Raw genomic sequence first — 19,111 nt, forward strand, 5'->3', positions numbered from 1 at the left:
CAGTTGCTTCAGGTATGTCTGTGTTGTGTGGTGCTCGGGAGTGTAGGAGCCCTGTACTAATAGTGCCAAATGGGACTGACTGGGAATCAGAGGTAAAATAATCAGAGGTCTGCCAATTCATGGTTATAGCCAAGGTGCAGCATTTCACCTAGTTATTTGCCAGGTCCTACAATTGCCACTGCTGGGTTTACTGCCTCTATCACCTGTCTGGGTTAGCTGGAGAACCTGGTGATGGATTCCTGGAGTTGTGCTGAAGTGAGCTCACACTTGATGCCCCTTGTTGGCTTGTGTGTGTCTGCTTGCAGGTTCAAAGATGAATATTTTATAACTCTGAAAATAAAGAGGCAGACAAACTAGGGGAGAGGCCAGGGAAAACTGTGTTCAGTAGCTTCGCAGTTGCTCAGCTAGGTTAATATCAATGTAGCTTAGTTCTTATTCCTGTGCTGTAATGGTGGGAAGTCACTTGCTTCCTCAGAGGGGTGCTCTTGCTGATCATGGGCTGTCAGTGCATTAATTACTAGGCTTGTGCTTTATATTAACTCTTTTAGCACTTCATATGCTCTCAGTGAGTGTCATTTAATCAGAGAAATACTGCTGTGTTGTCAGTTTCTAGTTTGCTACTGTTCCTTTTCCTAGAGCTATTTAAAGGATTTCTTAGTTTGTGAAAGTCCAGTTGTCATAGGAATGACTCCTCTTTCATTTCAGAAGAGCAGAGCTCTGTGACTTCATTGTCACATTTATATTCTAACCTTTTTCTCTTTTACCTAGTGAGAGAGCAGCTTTGGTGTTGAAGAGAAACCTCGGAAAGGAATGGGCCCTGTTCTCTTGAAGCTGTTTGCTCTGATCCCAGGAATGCTGTAGAGGTTAGTGATGTGAATGTTGAAGAGCTTTTGTGGAAATTGCCTTTTGATTTGTAATTGGCACACCCTTCAATAAATTCTGTAGGAAGCAGTTCATTTGCCTGTCACAGAAAGGGAGTTAATTCAAGCACTGTCAGAATACAGTCAGCTTAAAATTGCTCTACCCAAACAAAATTTAGGATTCTGTTTATTTGTGGGGATGCTGTGGAAATACATTGCTGAGTGGTCACAGAAAGTTGTGTGGGTGTGATGCATGCTTAGAGACAAGCTGCATTAAACGTGGAGGTTTTCATCAATAGGTTAAAAAAAACCCAGTAAGAAGGATCATAATACATGAGTCTATAGTGCCTGATTCTTCTTTGAATTTCTCAAATCTCTAATTTTTACTTTGAGAGAAGAATACTCCTGATCTTCAGTAGAGTTGACAGGCTAGGAAGGGTCCATTCTGTATCCACACAGAGGTAATGCTATCTCTGCTTCTGCCTCAAGTGACTTGTATTTCAGTGTTAAATCCTGGTTTACTTGGGTTTGTACAAACTGTACAGACTGCTTGCTGTGAATGTTTTTCCCCAGAGCTCTACAGTCCTTCTACAAACATTACGGCCTACAAGAGGCTTCCTTTTGCAACTAGAACTTTCAGTCTAGCTTCCATGTTTTTTGGAAAGTTGCCTATGATTAAGTAGATTTGTCACCTAGTGGATTACTTTTTAACTAGTGAAGTAAAAAAAAAGTGTAGCTGTTAAATTCAGTAAGGCTTGGTTTGCTGATGAAAAATGAATGTAGCAAGTAAAATTAGATGGAATAGGGGGAGAGGGAAGAGGTAGGCTGGTTGAAGTGCAATGCTGAAGCAAAGAGGTGAATTTCCATTGGAGCAGTTGAGTTAAAATCTGTTAAATCTGTCTGGCTTTTTAGAATCTGTAAAGGATTCTAATCTTTGTTAGCTTACTTTACAAGCATAGAGGTGTGTGTGGTGTGGCTGCTGAAGAGTAATGTCCAAGCTTTGCTAGGACACCCTTTGACATACAGACCTGTTTGGAGCAAAAAGAAAAACAACCCAGTGGAAAAAAGGCTGCAGCATGTCACAGATGCTGAAAGTGACGAAGTGACCCAGTGGGAAAAGACAAGAAAATGTTAGTTGGCGTCACTCTTTGAGGCATGAAGAGCTCAACAACTGCAAGTGCTGCCACTTTCTTATCAAGAGCTGCAGCCATTGATGTATTCTCGCCATCTTTATCTTGCTTTATATGAAAGTGTGAGGTATCACTTCTAATTTAACAAAAGTATAGAGAAAGACAGAAACCCCAAAGCACATCCTTCCATGTGAAATCCTGCACTCCAACATCAGTACTTTCATTCTAGCTCTGTGCTGCCACTTTTGTTTCCAATGTTTTATTCATTAACAAAAACCACAAGCCTGCCTACGAGGGGGTCTGACAGAAATATGCCTTTTTTTTACTTTAATAGAAAATACCTAGCTCCCTTGAGCCTATTGTGTTTAGATTTTTTTGAGACATATATACTACTTTATGGAGAATAAAAGAAGATGAAAAATTCATCTCTTCTCATGATAGTCTCCCTCTTGACTTAGTAAAAGCAGTTGGTTTCAAGTGCCTGTTGAATGCAGACTATTTTGTGACTCTGTGAAGACTGTCTTGTTAGAATCCTGATCTGCTATTCAGGTACTTATGTAGTAAATATTTCCTTGGCACTTCATGCATCCTGTTCTTTCAGTTCTGAGGACATGCAAGAACTGGCAGAACTGAACATCTTGGTTTTAGGGTTTTAGGTTACGTTCCTTTCAGACCCAAGCCTGCTATATTTGATTTGGTTGAGCTCTCCATGGGGCCATGTTGAGTTTCTCTCCAGCTGTGGAATGACTTACCTGCAGCTACATGGATAATAGTAAAAACTGTGATGCAGTTTATGAGTGCACAGGAGATAATGAGATAAGGGAAGACAGCCAACCAACATAAATTTGCTAGGGAGAAAATTGTGTCAAACTGATTACTTTGCTTCCTTGACAGATGAATTAGATTAGTGCATAAGGGAGGCAAGGGATAGAAGTGATACAAATAGAAGTGTATAAGGTTCTGAAGGATGTTCTTTTGAGCCTAATATGTGCAGTGTTTTGGTTTTTTAAATGGGATCTTCTTTAAATTACTATATTGCAGGAGCAAAAATTATTAACAATGGTTCTGTGGAGCACTTAATAGGGATTTGAGATCACTTGGAAAAGCATTTGAAGTAGGCTTCCATACTATACTAGCTTGTCATGGCTGGGTTTGTCAATGGCACCCATTATTTAGATTTTAGTACATGGAGTAGAGTTTACTTACGAGGTGTGCAGGTGAGGTCAGTCTGGGAGTAGACAGAATGTGCAGCTCAGAGGGTTGATATGAAGCTGTTTGTCACTGGGGTAAGCAAAGTGTGTGTGTTGGCTTGACCTGACTCACCCTGTGTTTATTTGTTATACCAAAGGAGCTCAGTCAGTGTGTGTAACCTAATTATGCTGAGTTTACGGCACTGGATGGCCTCTTCCAACACTCACAGCACAGCTTGTGGTACTTTTTTATCCTTTAGAAAACTGTAGCACTGAAACCTAGAACTGGAAAGGAAGTCTTTGTTTACTTATAGCAGTTTCTTTATTCTGCCACAGGGAGAAAAATGTGTGAGTAAGGAAGAGTGACCATATTTTTAAGAGCTTTTGTAGAATAAGATATGAAATATGGAAATGATTGTTGTCTTGGGATGGTGTCAGGGAGTCCGTCATACTGCTTTGTTTTAAATTCCCTGTGATAGAAAGGGGTGTTGTGTGCCATGCTCTTGTATACACAATGCTCTTCTCATAGTTGTCAGGTTATCATGAAAGATTCATTTCATGGCTCCCTTAGAGGTAAACACTAATATTTCACACTGGGTCAGTAATTTTTGCTCGCAGTAGATTAATGCCTAAAACTCCCTTGTCTGACATGTTCCCATCTGTGATGCCATAGTTTCTTACGGAGAGGAAGCATAGTGAGGCCAAAAAAAAAAATCTCTATTTAGGTTATCTCTGTGGGGATGCTGTTCTCTGTCTCTGTGATCCCTGCTGCTGTTTTCCTGACTTCTTGGGGTATGGCTTTTTCCTTGGTATCCTAGAAAATGTTTTTCTAGTAAAACTACAAATTGAGAAGGTACACCTTAGCAGCAGAAAGTGGTGCACCAGTGTTGTAATTGGAATTGCAGGAGTGCTGTGAAGGTTTCATGCCCCATCTTCTGTCCCAAAGGGAGGGGAATATTGGAAGAGCCATTGCTGATAAGTGATAGCCTCTGAAAGGCAAACCTTAGGCAGTCCCTTGGAAAGATTTCCAAGTCCCAGGAATTGAAACAAACTGGAGGCATGGTAAACCTAGTTTTAGCGCTTTCCCTTGTTTGATTTTCATTTCAGGAAGTTGCCTGGGAGAAATCTCAAAAGCACATTCCTGTAGGTGCAAGAATAACTGTTCAAAGTGCTGGGAGATGAAACTGATGTGCAGCAATTTTTATAAGTGAGGAAATAATAGTGCAGAAGTGGGCTACCACCTGCCTGTGTTGCAGTGAGAGTATAGTAGAAGTGCTGTTAACTCTTTGGTATTGTTAAAAGGTCACCTTAGGAGAAGACAGAGAAGTAAAATCAAACTACAGAAAGAAATGTACGATGAAATTGTGAAGGAATATATGGATGTATAAGAGAAGAAGCCTTTGCTTTGATTGTTGATTTCAACTACTGTTGCAATTAAATCTTAGTATTGAGTGTTTATTTGCCTAATTATTTCATGTGTCTTTGTTTGCCAGCATGTTGTTAGGTTTCACTCTGTTTATTGCATTGTGTTTGTCGTAAAAATAAACAAGAAAATAAGAGTAGTTATCCTCATTCTGTACGCTGCTTACTGTCTTAAAAGAAACACAAAGTGAGAGAAAAGGGGTAGCAACTGAAAAGTCTTCTTTTCTCTCTTGTGAGGAGCAATGTCTGTCCCCAGGTTCTTTGCATCCAGAAACAGCCAAGCACAGTGTAAGTCATTTAGGTGAGGCTATACACTTTCACAGATGCACTGCAGAAGAAAGGACTTGCATTAAATAACTACTCAGTGATTTATGTAAATGACATTACAGTGCATTTGATAGACAATTACTCGCTCTCTTTTTGTTCTCTTCTTAATGTTTTTTCCTCCAGCAAGGAAGTCTGTTTCTTTAGTGTGAGTACTGTGTGTATGCATAGGTGAATCCAAGGAAAAAATGTGAATAAACTCCATTCAGTAGTTGTGCTTTTACTAAGTGGATGCTCAAGCTCTCTTCTGGGATGAATTTAGTTGGAAAGCAGTGTCCACTATAGTAATTTGAGTATCATTCTAGGAAAATTCTTTTCAGAGAACTGCAGCTTCAATCATAATTTGTTTTCTGTTCCCTTGGTTATTACTAGGGGTAGGGGCAAGTGTAGTGGTGAGACATAACGTGTGAGTTTGGATAACATAATGGATTTCGTTGAAAATGCTACCACTTCTGAATAGTTTTTGTTATTGAAACAAAACACGTGGCAGTTCTAGAATATTGGAATATGAATCCCAATATTACCAGGTAGATTGTGCCTGGGCCAGTCTGACCCTTGCTGCTGGGCCAAAGGCAGCAACTGTGGTGTATCACCCCAGAGATACCTTTAGCTTGCTGGAGATTGCAGCTGGGCACTGAAACAAGTCCAGGCTTGGTTGGAACTCCGTTTACCTCAGGAGGGAAGGCTTCAGGCGATGGTGAGGAGGAAAAGGAGACGGATTCTGCCGGAGGGTTATATCCAGAGCTTTATTCCATGGTCACAGAGGTCTGAATCACAGGCAACAGCTCCAACAGAATAACGAGCACATGGTCTGATTACTTTTTTAAGCTCCTGGGGGAGGGGGAGGGAAGGGGCAGGTGAGCTACCAACCAGGTGGGAGGGGCAGGGTCTCAGGGGAGGATGACACCCAGACAGGCCAATGACCTCTGGGCATAGGGGCATCTTTTGAACTTGACCAACCACATGATGACCTTCCTGGAATGTTAAGCCTGATTGACAGGACTCACTCAGCAAGGGGGCGAGGGGGAAGGGAGAGAGGTATAGGCATACCTGGGAAGGGACCCGGAAGTTTATAACAGGCTATTACAACTCACTGCAACACTAGATTGTATGGTGCTGTGCATGAAAGTAGCATTGCAAGCTAGAATAGTAAACAGTGTTAAAAAAAGACAACAAGCCAACTAAGCCCTGAAAAGCAGAAGAGTTAATCAAGAAAATCCACATTACATCTGATCCACACAAGGAGTGTCTCTTGTCCTTAGTTTATTATTTTCCCTAGAATAATTAGTTCTATTGTAACCAAAATTGAAATGTATTTACTTTCCTGTGTGATAAGAGAAGCAGGAAAATGTCATCTTGCAAATTAATTTGTAAGCCATGATACATCATTCTCCTTTGCGGTGATTGCGCTGCTGACCAGATGTCAGTTTACTTGAGCACACAGTTTTTCATCTTGATCCGGCGCTTGTGTGAGTTGGATTTATTCTTTGTGAAGCAGCTGTATCAGTGGCTGGGGCCTGTGCAGTGGGCAAGGGCTCCCTTCCCTCGGGAGGGAGCAGCTGCTCCCTGCTTGCAGTGCCTCCCGCCTGGGCGCTGGTACAGGCGGCCCCGTGCGGGGGCTGGTGGCGCAAAGCCCGGCAGAGCCGCCTGACTGCCGCAGGGATGTTTACTGACCCAGGGCTGGCAGCACCTTGGAGGCACGGCAGCTTGCCTCCTGTCTCTAGGGTCTTACAAGGGCACCGCTTGGAAACTAAGATGCTGGCACTGAACTTCAGGAATTCCAGGTAGGATGAGACCTAAATGAATCCTAGCTGCTTTTAATTCTTTGCATGATAGTTTGCCCCCACAGACTAAAATTTAATTTCATGACTAGCACGTGTGAAGTTGTACCTCTTGTTTTCAGACTTGCTGCTATAGGAGAAGTTGAACCAAAGCTGTGATTGATCAAAGGTTTAGTCACAGTCTAGTGATATTTTTGAATAAAATGAGTAATGTACCACTGCATGATTTTCTGTGTTTAGGATGTTGGCTTTAGAGAAATAAGTTAAAAGTAGGTAGTTGACATTTATGATCCCAGCTAGAAGAAAACAATTGATTTTAGTTTGTCACATGGGTAGTTTTCAAAATACAACTAATATGAGCCCTGAGTGCAGTAGTTTTGCTGTGAAGCAAACTTGTTATCAAGTTATGTTACATGTGTTCTAAGAAATCTAATAAGTTGGAGAAAATAATATTAAGGTAGTATTTTCCCTGTCTCTTGAGTGCTATAGGCTTCATTTTTCCCCTTTGAATAAGAGAAACTCACTTTTGGGGGGATTTCTAGCTGTCCTATTTAATCTTGTAATACGCTGCAAACTGGTGTTGAGAAATCATTTATTCATTGTGAAATACAGCTTTTATTGCCAAACAGAGCTAGAACATGAGTAATGAAGAGAAAAACAAAAATAGTTTTAAAAGTAGTTATGGTAAATAGTAAATAAACCAACCTCTTTATCAGCAATCAAAAATGAGCAAAATAAGTATGGGTTTTCTAAAATGTTGCAGCTTTTTCCCTTTATGAGAGACACCAGCTTTAATATACAAAAATATCTATGCCCACTTTGATCATTTAATACGTGTGCCATTGAAAAAAAAATTCACTGGAGAACTGGAGGAATCCATTCATTTGAGTAATTAATATTGCTTTTAAAGTCTGCAGTTTCAGTCTGCTTTGTAGATTTGTGTTTTTTCTTGTTAAGTGTTTATTTTGTGGGGGTGTGTTGTCTTTCCCCTCTTTGGTTTTTTCCTGTTTAATCCTTTATCTGACACATTCGCTGCTGGAGATGGAAACCTTGTAGCTCTGATGGGCTACTTTTAAATCCAAACAGCTAAGTCCTGCCTTGGATCTGTCCCAGGCTTTCTCTGCAAGGCAGTGTTCTGGGAGCAGCAGTCTCTTGTGTTACTGAGGAGCTAGAGCTGTTTTTTGTAAGGAAAGGTCCACAATCAGCTCTTTTGTCTTTGCTCCATGTGAGGCTCCTGAGAAGTGTTTCCATGTGCAGTCTGGTGGAGCTGGATCCAAAACCACCCTGGGAGTCCGGGATGTTAATGTAGCTCTGCCTGCAGTCCTCAGGAAGACTGAAGATGAGACTGAGAACGGTTGAATTGCTTTTATCTGCAATTTGTGACTGTAATTCCCAGAGGATCTTCTGGCACCCAACAGCGGTCAGGGAAAGGAGGAGCAGAAGAGAGGGAAGGTGAGGAGAAAAGACAATACTTTTCTCCCATTGTTACAATACTTGTTTAGTTACACAAAGCATAGCAATCTTTACTGGTTTTCCCACTGGTGGTGCCTCTTATGAGGAGCAGCTGAGGGAAGGGGGGACTGTTTAGCCTGGGGAAAAAGAGGCCTGAAGAGGATCTTACTGCTCTCTGCAACTACCTGAGAGGAAGTGCTAGTGAGGTGGGTGTCAGTCTTCTATGCCAAGTAATGGGATGAGAAGAAATCACAGAATCATTAGGGTTGGAAAGGACCTCTGGAGATCATCCAGTCCAACCCTCCTACCAAGGCAGGGTCACTTGTATGTAGCAGGTGACACAGGAGCACATCCAGGTGGATTTGAAATGTCATCAGAGAAGTAGACTCCACAACCTCTGTGGGCAGCCTGTTCTAGGGCTATGCCACGCTCAGGCTGAAGAAATTCTTCCTCCATTTGAGGTAGAACTTCTTGTGTTTTAGTTTTTGGCCATTGCTCCACATCCTGTCACTGAGCAGAGAGTCTGGTACCATTCTTTGGGCGCCCATCTTTGTGGGCAGTAATGAGATGCCCTTCAATCTTCTCTTCACCGGACTAAACAGGTCCAGCTTCCACAGTCCCTCCTCATATGAGAGGTGATCCAGATCCCTCATAGTCTTTGTGTCCTTCCTCTGTACCCTCTCCAGTAGCTTCTTGTCTTTCTTGTCCTAAGGAGCCCAGAATTGAACACGGCACGCCAGATGTGGCCTCACCAGGGCTGAGCAGAGGGGCAGGACTGCCTCCCCCATCTGTCTGATGCACCCCAGGATCCCATTGACCCAGCCATCAAATGAGTGGATATTAAGAAAAAGTTCTTCACAGAAGGGATTATCAAGCACGGAAAGAGACTGCCCAGAGAAGGGGCTGCTCCAGTCATCATATTTAAAAGATGTGCAGATGAGGCAGTTGGGTACATAGTTTAGTGGTGGACTTGGCAATGCTGGGTTAGACGTTTGACTTGATGATCTTAAGGGTCTTTTCCAGCCTAAGTAGTCCTTTGGATCTGTACTGTATGGTATGCAGAACTTGATTCCAGTGGAGCTCAGTTGATGCCTTTGGAGCATCCTAATTTCAGGCAGTAGATAACATGTATGCAAGTATTTCTGCTGCTTTTCCATTAATCTCTGGATTGAATTGCTAATTATAAGGTCTTGGGCTGTTTTATTTTGTTTTGCACTTAGAAATACTATGAACATGCAGCTTAAAACATTGGGGTTATTGACCCTTTCTCACTTCCTTTTGCTTCAAAAATAAACAAGCATTTGTGCCCAGCCTTTAATGCTGATTTAAATGCAGATATGCTGCTGGTTTTGTTACAATCTTTCTGCTTCGATGGTAGCAGAGAGAGGAATTTTATTACATCAGCCAAACATGTGCTGGTAGGATAATTTTGTTGTTTTTCTTATCCGTGTTGTTAGAAACAAGGGTGGCTCTATGGAGACAAATTTTACAGGTAATGGGCTTCTACTTACTGCTCCTTCATATGCAAATTTCCTAAAGGCAGAAGAAATGTTTTCTTTTTGGTGTATAAATGGCTGGGTTACATGGCTACAGGAAGTTTTTGCTTTAGATTTCTGTTGAGAAGAAAACTCACTACCACCAACACCACAAATGGGGACCGTGCTCCCTTTAAAAAAGTTCGGTGGCTTTTTTAGCTAAATGTGAGAACCGTGCTTAGGGTCACTATTGTCATTACTGAACATGTCCTGTTTGGTGCTTCTTTGCTTCCTGCATGGCCTTACAGTGAGGGTATACAGGCTCTCTCCTGTTCCAGTTTCCCTGGTTTCCTTCCCCATCTTCCCCACCGCTCCCTCCCACTCCCCATTACTTCGAAAGGTGAATAGACCAAAGCATCTTCCCCGTTCCTGATGGTGGCTCATTGTTCCACTATTGGTTCAAATGCAATAACTTTCCTAGGAAGGCTTTTTTACTTTGCTTGTTTACTGTGAATGCCAGTGCCACTCTCCAGAGCAGTGTTATTATTCCTGTGCATTTGTTGATGTCTGCATTCCAATGAAGCACACGCTTGTCTCCTCAGATCCCAGATTATTTTGCATTTTTGTTTGTTTTTCTGTGTGTCCCCTACCCTCTCATCCTCTCACCCCTTTTTTGTTTTTTAGGGGCTTCTTAGCAGAATTTTCTCTCCTGAATTCATGGTTTAGTCATTGTCATGCAGTTTGGGACTTCAACCTAAAATTTCAGTTCTGCTATATGTCCAATGGGCTCTAACTAGTATCCTGTTTGTCCAATTAATGCAAATCAGTTTATTTAGGCCTTTTGAAAACAAAACAACTCAAACACAAGAAAACCAGCATTCAAAGATGCTCAAGTTGTTTTTCCATGGAACACATCAAGAATTCAATTAGAAGTTGCTCTCCAAGATATTGAGGAAGCAAATAGTCTGTTTTATTTTAGTTTGAGTTTCTTAACCAGTTGTTACATATCTTTGTTGTATTCTGTGTATTTTTTCTGATGCTGCATAGGTTAGTTGGTTCATAAGCTTCTGATAAAATGTTCCAATTGATTCCTCCATTTCAGGTAATTTTGTTGAGCTCCAAATGTTTCTAAGATGTTACAACTCTGCCAGCATATGTTCAAAATTAAAATGATGTTTCAGTATTTACTTTTCCTCGATGTGTTTTTCAGCTACAGATGTTTATAGCAGTATTGAGGTTTACAGGATAATATGAGTTTGCTTTCCACTGTCTTGTCAACCAGCAGGTGCAAATGGGGGTCATTCCTACCTCAAATGTCCAGTTACACAGTTCCAGATTAACATTAATCTGACAAATTATAGGTTCCAAAACGAATCTGCTGGGTTTATAATGTATGCATACTGGTTACACTGAAGAACAGAATTTCTGTTCCCTCAGTCCAAAACCTGTTAACTTACTAGGCATCATTTTTCTATAAATAAGCGTTTCAAAAATACATGTTGGTGAGCAATGTCTCTATTTTTGTCATGTTTTGTGTCTGCTTCAGCCAAGTTGGACTTTGCTTCTGCCTGTCAGGATTTTTGTGTTACACATATTTTTGTTTCCTCGGTTAGCATATTCTTCTGGTAAAAAATGTCCTTTGCATTCCTTGAGTAGAGGAGGAATTGTATGTCCAGAGCTAGTTCAGACTTTGTGGCACTCGGAGCTGGATTGCCAGCTTTGAGACCACACGGGAACAGGTTAGAGGAGTGGAGAAAATGTCTCAGTGGTATGATTGCTCAAGCAGGGGCAAATGGTTTCTTGGAGCCTGGATGTCTATGAATGAACGACCTGAAGGTGCTAATGCAGGTGTCTCCTTTCTAACATAATACCTGCATAGAGCCCTATACTTTGATCTTCGCTGTAACTGATGATTAGGGGTAATGAAACATGGCAAGATTGATTTATTTTCTGGAATGACCATTTCTCATCTCGTAAAGCAGAAAGGTTTCTGTTACACATGAAGAGTTTGTTTGATCCTCAGCCCTGCAATCGCAATATATTTCTGCCATGAACAAATTATTGAAAACCTTTTTCTGGTGTAAATATTGTCTTTTTTCTCCAACCTAAGCAGATACCATGGAGCAATTTTGAGGTACGGAATTTTCCACCTTTTTTGATGGCTAGCAAACCTACACTGGTTTTCTGGAGATCAGATATGTGTTTATATGCAGATGAGGTGGTTTAAGACTTTGCATTGAAATTCAGAGATGAAGGTGTGTAGAACGCAGCAATCAAATATGGATTTCAGGTAGCCTTAGGATTTGTTGGAAGGTATTTCTTGGTCTTGTGAAGACATGAAGGACGATCTGTTACAGATACCTCAAAGATGAGGTTTTCTGCTCTTCCTAGCTGGATACAATATTCATTGCATGCTATTTGGCTTCTGAAAAGTGAAAATTACTCATTCAGTTCCAGTGATGTTTTTCAAAAGCTGCTTTTAAACAAGTGGTGGATTTAGCTATTCAAATGTTTACAACAGCAGATTTACCTTTTGGTCCTCAGGATTGTGTGTGATAGTTTGAGACAAAATAAGAATTCATCTTTCATTTTAATTGAAAAAGATGTAAAGTGTAGAAAGGCAGACACCTTAAATCAACATGTCTCCAGTTTAAATAGCCTGTATTTGAGCTTTCTGGCAGTTTGTTTTTTCAGCTTTTTCAATTCTTTAGCTTGGTTATCAGTTTATGAGAAAATGGAAGTCCTTAAGTCTTGTTAAGGGCTTCCTTAAAGAAAAACAGGACTGAGAATTGGGTTCATGGTGATGACAGATCATAATGAGTGCTAAATAAAGATGTAGGAAGTGGAATTGTCATCATCCAGCCAAAAATCACCTTCTAGATGCAGTGTGGACAGATTTGTTCCATGTAGGAAAAGGTGGCACACATTTGCTTCCTAGTGCACTGTCTCGTCTTTACTCTCTGTAAAAATAACTCGTAGTTCCCCTCTGTTTCATCAAGGTTTGAGTTCTGTACACCATCTCCAGATGTCTGTGGGCAATGATTGCAATCACATCCTTTGCCTCCATGTGTGAATGGGTAGTCCTTCATGCCAGGTAGCTCTTGTCCTGTGCTATTGCTCTGAACAATGATGTTGAAGCAGGCTCTTCAGTCCCAAGGGCATTCTGGATTGTGGGACTGCACTCCTGGTATCGAAGTTGTCTCTGCTTTTCTTGCACGGAGATAGCAATGAAGAAAAGTGATGCAACTTCAGCTGCAGTTTGGAGAAGTCCTACACACTATTTTCAGCTGGAGTAGGTAGGATTTAATACTTTGGATTACAGGCTTTTGTTTTGGAGATGGCAGAAGTGTTTGTAGCCTCGAAATAATTTGTTATAGCAGTGCAAGTAATTTTGGGAAATGTGGTTATTAAAGCACTAGAAAACACAGTGACAGTTGTCTTCTAGATACAAGCTTTACATGGTCACTCAGGAAAAAAATAGCCTATTTGCAGAAGTCAAAAGCAGTGCTTTATTTTCTTATTTGGAAAAAATGAAGTGCAAAAAGTTGATAGAACTAAAGGTCATTTTCATTTAAGTTATCAGTAAGTAAGAAAATGTGCATTATTAGTCTTTAGCAAGACTGCTCTCCTCCATCCCAGCAGCATAGGTCAAAAGTATTGCTGTTATTTAATTGTTGTCCTTTTACACTGAATATAAAACATTAACCTTCAAGAGGGTACAAACCACAGGAAATCTACTCTATCAGCACTTGTTATTATGTGTCATTATCATGAATAATTTGTGGGAAATCGAATAAGACTGATAGTCCATGTTTTATAGCTTTATCTTTCTCAATAAACAGTTACTAAAGTTCTTCATATTTGTTGAAGCATTAGGAATTTTTGTTTTTGCAGAGATTTCAAGGCATTAAGGTCAGATTGAGTATAAGAATAGCATTTCTAATATTGCAAATAACAGAGAAATTTTATCTTTAGCTGTCATCTGACTGGAGTTCAGAGAACAGGAAAAACATGTCCTGAATAAGGATAGCAAGGCTTTTTTGTTTATTTCTTAGAGGTATTAAAGCAAAAAATAGCTGCATTGAGTTCTCAGATTTGGATACTACCCTGTGAACTGAGCCACTTCTGTAAACAGCTCTTCAACCTATGGAAACAGACCAGTATTAGTTCTTTTTTCATCTAAAAAAGCCAAGATTGTTTTTAGGTGGTAACATAAGGTTGCTCAAGAAATTTTGAATTTTTTCAGTGCAAAGGAGGGAAAAAGCCAAACCATACACACAAAAGTCATGACTTTGAAATAGTAGTGTGACTTTGCAAATCCTTGCCTGCACACCTTCCTTAACTTCCTTAATGATACTTAGCAATATTTAAAAGGTGGAGTGGGAGTTGGTGGTGTTTTCATGTTGGGGAGGTTTCTTAATGAAATAGTTCCTGTTTCAGCCAGATGACTGGATACTTAACTGGAAATCATAGTATGGGAATAAGCACTTTTATTACTGGGGCAGAATATGAGATTTACTTCAGGCTCTCTTCTACCAGGCAACATTCCCCAAAGGCATGCGTGCCAGTTCAGTCTGTCAGGGAAAGCTCATGGCATCCTTTTCAGCAACACAGCTTGCTTGTGCATGATTTTCTTTGTGTGTGAGTAGTTGTTTTGTGTTTGGTGGCAGGGCTGGTGGGGGGGAAGGGAATGGGAGGAAGTAGTTGTGTTCCTCGCTTCCCCTCCTACTGATGTTTTTGTCTACAAAGAGAATTTTTTATTCCTGCTCAGTTCTAAGCAAAAATGGATGTGTATCTAGCCAGTAACAGCTCTTTATTGTTCGCTTTGAGGGCCAGACAATGTTCTATTGAATAGTGCATATTGATGATCATCCTCAGAATGTTAGTACTCACTGCATGGGTAGGGAACCTGAAATTCAGGGAAGAAGTAACAGACCTAGTGGGGAGGGAACTAGCAGGTGTGGAATTTGCTGATCCTGATGGACTTCTGAGACTGATTATAGGAAGAAGACTTAAATTTAATTTTCCTGAGATAGTTGGGGTGGAAGTGTGTACTAGTGTCCCATTATAGTCTGCAAAGAGAGAAGTTGATTCCTGTTTTGCTGCTAAGTTGCTGATGTAATAACAATATAGTGCCTGGAGAAACAGGCACTTGTGACTGTAATTACTAAGCAGTTAATTACCTAGCTGCTTATTTAAATAACATCCTTTTGGAGCTAGATGCAGAGCTTGGATTTATAATAGCTGTTGTGAAAATGAGTGTGTCTCATGCAGCTTCTGTCTACTTTTTTTTCTTCACAAATGTTTTGATAGCTGTAGTAGTATTACCCTCACATTATCATACCCTAACTCGTGCTAATGATTATGTGTGTGTGTTGTGTTTTTCTTGTAGTGTCTGTCTTTGAGCTTTGTAAGTTGTTGTTATTTTCTGTAATGTAATTTCTTATTCTCTTTTTCAACAGCTTCCACTAACAATAGAAAACACTTTAAAATATTTTGAAGGGTAGAAATTAGCTCTTACACTAACTCCTGTGAAACTTCTGGAGAATCTCATGGGTTCATCTTGTGAGATTCCCATATAAATTTAACAGGAAAGTTAAGAACCTTGGTGAATGGCTTTATATTAGAGCTGCTCAAATGGATCAGCCTTGCTTATGCTCATGGGGAAATGTGCAGCCATCTGACAGCCTGTGGGAAAAAACAAAGGGCAGTTTTTAAAGTGAGTATGCTTATGCTATGCTTTCACTGCTTGCTCAATTTTTCCTCACATAGAGATTCTTCTGCTTCTACCACTAAGAGAAAACTGTAATGTGTATTACAAGAGCAGTAGTTTTATTGTACATGTTTGTAATCTACTCATCAAGTGTTTTATTTTAGTCTTGGTCCATACAGAACATGATACTCTGCAACTGCCATTAATTCACATTTTTAGCTCTAGTAGCTAAAATGGGTACAATAGGCTGAAATGCTTCAACCCTCCTGATAAACTACATGCCTGTCGCGGTGGGTTGCGTCATAGAACTTCCACTTGTTTAGTTTGCTTTTTCAGGAAAACTTCTTCCTCAGTTTAAAAAAGCCAAACACCCAACAGCTGGAATGTCCAACTTACAGGTTCCCTATGAGGAGTGTGCCTGTTTGGACCTGCTGGGGGAAGTAACTCATCGGGGCTATGTAGTAAAGAATGTGGGGCAGCAGTGGGATGTACGTGCCAGAAGAGACTCCTGTGCTGAGAACAGGTTTCTGTCCTTGCCACTTCCACAAAACTCTTGAGGTTTTTGGAGCTGCCCTCTAATTGCACCTGAGTGTACTGGGTGTTTAGCTCTGAGATCACAAGCTGAGAGGAGAAGAATATCGCTTGTTGTCTCTAATGGACACAACGCAAGCAAGCAGAAAGATTGAAGCATTGCAAGAGTGAAGGATTAGCTGCTCTCCAAAGCATCTTCAAATAGATACCATATTATTAGACATGATCAATTTTAGCATAGGAGAAGATGTGTGTTCGTTGTATGGATATTGAGGCTGTTGCAGTGCCTGTGCTGTGGGGCATATCTGTGAAAGGAAGTTGTGATGCATTCTGATCCCTGAGGAAATGCACTGCTGGGTGTGCAGAGCAGCCTTTCAGTCCAGGTTGTAGGAGCCAAGGTGTAGCATCATGCTCAGAGGGATGAAGTAACAAAATAGCAACCAGCTGCTCATGAAGCATCTGTTGAGAGAGGCAGGAGGCTCACTGGGGACTGTAGGAAGTGAGTGTACAGTTTAAGACTCTACTGTAATGCATGTGCAGAGCCAGGCCAAATTCAAGCTCTACAATCATTTACAAGACTGGTGTTCCCTAACTTTTGAGTTTGCTTGTCTTAATTACTGTGCAGGGTGCTTGATTGTCATGTGCTATAAACAAGCAGTTGTGAGCAGGTGAAGTAGCTGTTTTACTGAAAATACTGCAATCTTTTCATTTTTGACATTAAAGGATCTGCCAGGTCTTAATGCTGAATTCAAGTCTCATGTGATGGTTGCAACTGACTGAGGATTGTGAAGATGCTTTCACTTAGAATAGGAACACGCTTTTTTCTAGATACTTTTTGCTTATAGTAAAAAGTTTAGGTATACTGCTTTCTCTTCTGCAGGCCTAATTCTAAACAAAGAAAAGATCAGTCAAAATATTTGTACAGGACAAATAACAATACAACACTGTTCTTTCTCTGTTCTCTTTCACATGTCTAAGATTTGGGCCTAATGCTGGAGATCCCAGAGCTGACAGCCCTCTTCCCATAGATAATCTGTGCTGTGATAATCAGAGAAAATATCACTGGATTTGGACAGGCAGAAATAAATCACAGAAATTCTTTCAGCTTCTATGTACAATATATTTCAGATTACGTTGCTTGGAGCCCACACTAGCATTTTTTCTAATAAGAGAGAAACACAGTACGAGTTTCTCTAAACTCTGGAATAATTCCAGATGTAGTATCTGCTCTGGAATTTGGTTACTTCTGGGAAAAAAAAGAAGAGGTATTTAATTGGGATGACATCATCTTCCCTCCCCTCCCCGTGGTGGGGAATAGATGGGAGGGACCATGATTGTGTTGAGGAAGTGAGGACTATTGTAATTGTTTTCTTTGTTTGTCATCCCTTGGAGTTAACTGCCACGGTGGAGTTAAATAGACCAAAGCTGCAAATGCTATTCCAGTAGGGTCCTTTACACTGGGAAAATAGTGTGTAACATTTCTTTGGACTTCTCTGACTATACAAAACTTGTCAGATCTATAATTACAAGTGTGTGGCTGAACCAGTGTAAATTTCTGGTTTAGATGAGTGCTTAGGCTGAATAAAGCAATAGAATTTAAAAGAAAAATTGGCTGCATGAGCAAAGTTCACAGCAGTCATGAATTTGATGACAATATGAATTTTGGGTGGGTGTATAAGTTCTCAGCATTTTGTGAATCATAAAAAGAAATTTAAAATATTGTCTTTAAAAGATTTTATTAAAAGTGAGATGCAGACTTTTTTCCTGCTGCTTAGGCAGTGAAGGTTTGGGTCTTTGAGCTCAGGTGTGGTATTCTGCTATTTAACCTGTTACAGCAAGAGAAGCATCCTCAAACTGAGGAGTTTTGGAAAAGCTATGGGTTTCTGGAGGAAACTGTGTTTTGTTTTTAGCTGCATGATTAATACTGATTTGAAGTGTTACCTGTGTTATTTCTTAGGGATGACATACTAAAAGACAACACTCATTTCTATCTAATTTTTCCCCAGTTGTGAAAAGCCAGTGCACATTTCTGGCATGGACTTACAGTTGCTGGCTTGTAACTTAGATTAGCTTTTTTGCTGACTTCTCATTTCATGAATTACAAAAATAATGGTACTAAAATGTTCATTAGCCTTAGTTCCTAATGTTTTACTATGTTTTAGTAAAATACTCTATTAATACATTTTATGAACATGTTCCAGAGAGGTATCTTTTTCTTGTGTTAGAGAGAGAAGATTTTTCTTTTATTAATGTTTCTTATTGGTAGTTAATTGCCTTCACTTTTACAAGCATAGCTCCAGTTTGTTATTTATGTTGTTTTCCTGGCTTTAGCATCCAGCTGCAGTCTTTCATCACAACTTAATCTTTGGGTTGGAGTTCTCCAGTAGTGTCTACTTTCTCTTTGTTACTCTAATTACAGCACCTTTGGAATCACCACTTCTCCTTTTATTAATTGACCCTTTGTGGTAACCTCTCTTTTTGACAATTTAAATAATTAAGTTCTTTAAGTTTCTCACTGCAAGGCATTTTCTACTCTTGAATAATTTTTACAGCTGTTACTGACCTTTGGTTTTTCAGCTACATTTAAGCAGTGAGATGTAGCCATGGCAATTCTGTGGAGTATTTAATTGTTGGTGGTCTTTATAAATGGAGCAGAAACTGTTTTCCATGTATTCCCCTTACTCCTTCCCTAACATGACTCTGGTTGTGAGATTAGTCCCTTTTGCTGCAGTGGTTACATCTGTTTAGGGATTGGTTACTTCTGTTTAGGGATTTGTGTGTTCTGGCCCTCACACCTCTCATACCAGGTCCTGCCTGATAGACTTCAGTCACACAGCTGGAACACTTGGTCCATGTTGTTTTGAAGACTGAGGTGTTATTCTGCAGAATCAGTATCTGAGGGGTGAGATGAACAATAGCTCCACTGGGTAGCTTTGTCTCTTGCCACAGGAAAGTCAGGAAAAAAAAAATCTGTTTGTCTCTGTGTGATAAAGCTGATGTCTGAGAGAGTTGGAAGGTCTTGTGTGATTAGATTTTAAAGTACTGTTTTTATTCCAGAATTAATTTGAGACTATTTTGCATTAGTTAGATAACACTGTTGTAAATGCTGTGGGATGTGCACCAAAGGATCATAAAACTCATCCAATAAAAAGTACCAAAGCATTTTGCAGTGTTTAAAACCTGGCCAGCCATGCTTTCTGCTGGAGAATATCGGATGTTTTGCTTTTCCAAGT

General features: G+C 40.2%; 1 protein-coding gene across 2 annotated transcripts in view; it reads left to right on the top strand.

The window, feature by feature from the left end:
- The window catches only part of WDFY3 (WD repeat and FYVE domain containing 3), a 152,879-nt gene that overhangs the window by 31,458 nt on the left and 102,310 nt on the right, over positions 1 to 19,111 (top strand). For both annotated transcript variants that reach the window (XM_059471358.1, XM_059471359.1), the window contains exon 2: positions 769 to 863. The gene's annotated coding sequence lies outside the window, so the exon portion shown is untranslated. The remainder of the gene's footprint in view (positions 1 to 768; positions 864 to 19,111) is intronic.

Source organism: Ammospiza nelsoni, chromosome 4 (assembly GCF_027579445.1).
Source record: "Ammospiza nelsoni isolate bAmmNel1 chromosome 4, bAmmNel1.pri, whole genome shotgun sequence".
Classification (NCBI taxonomy): Eukaryota; Metazoa; Chordata; class Aves; order Passeriformes; family Passerellidae; genus Ammospiza; species Ammospiza nelsoni.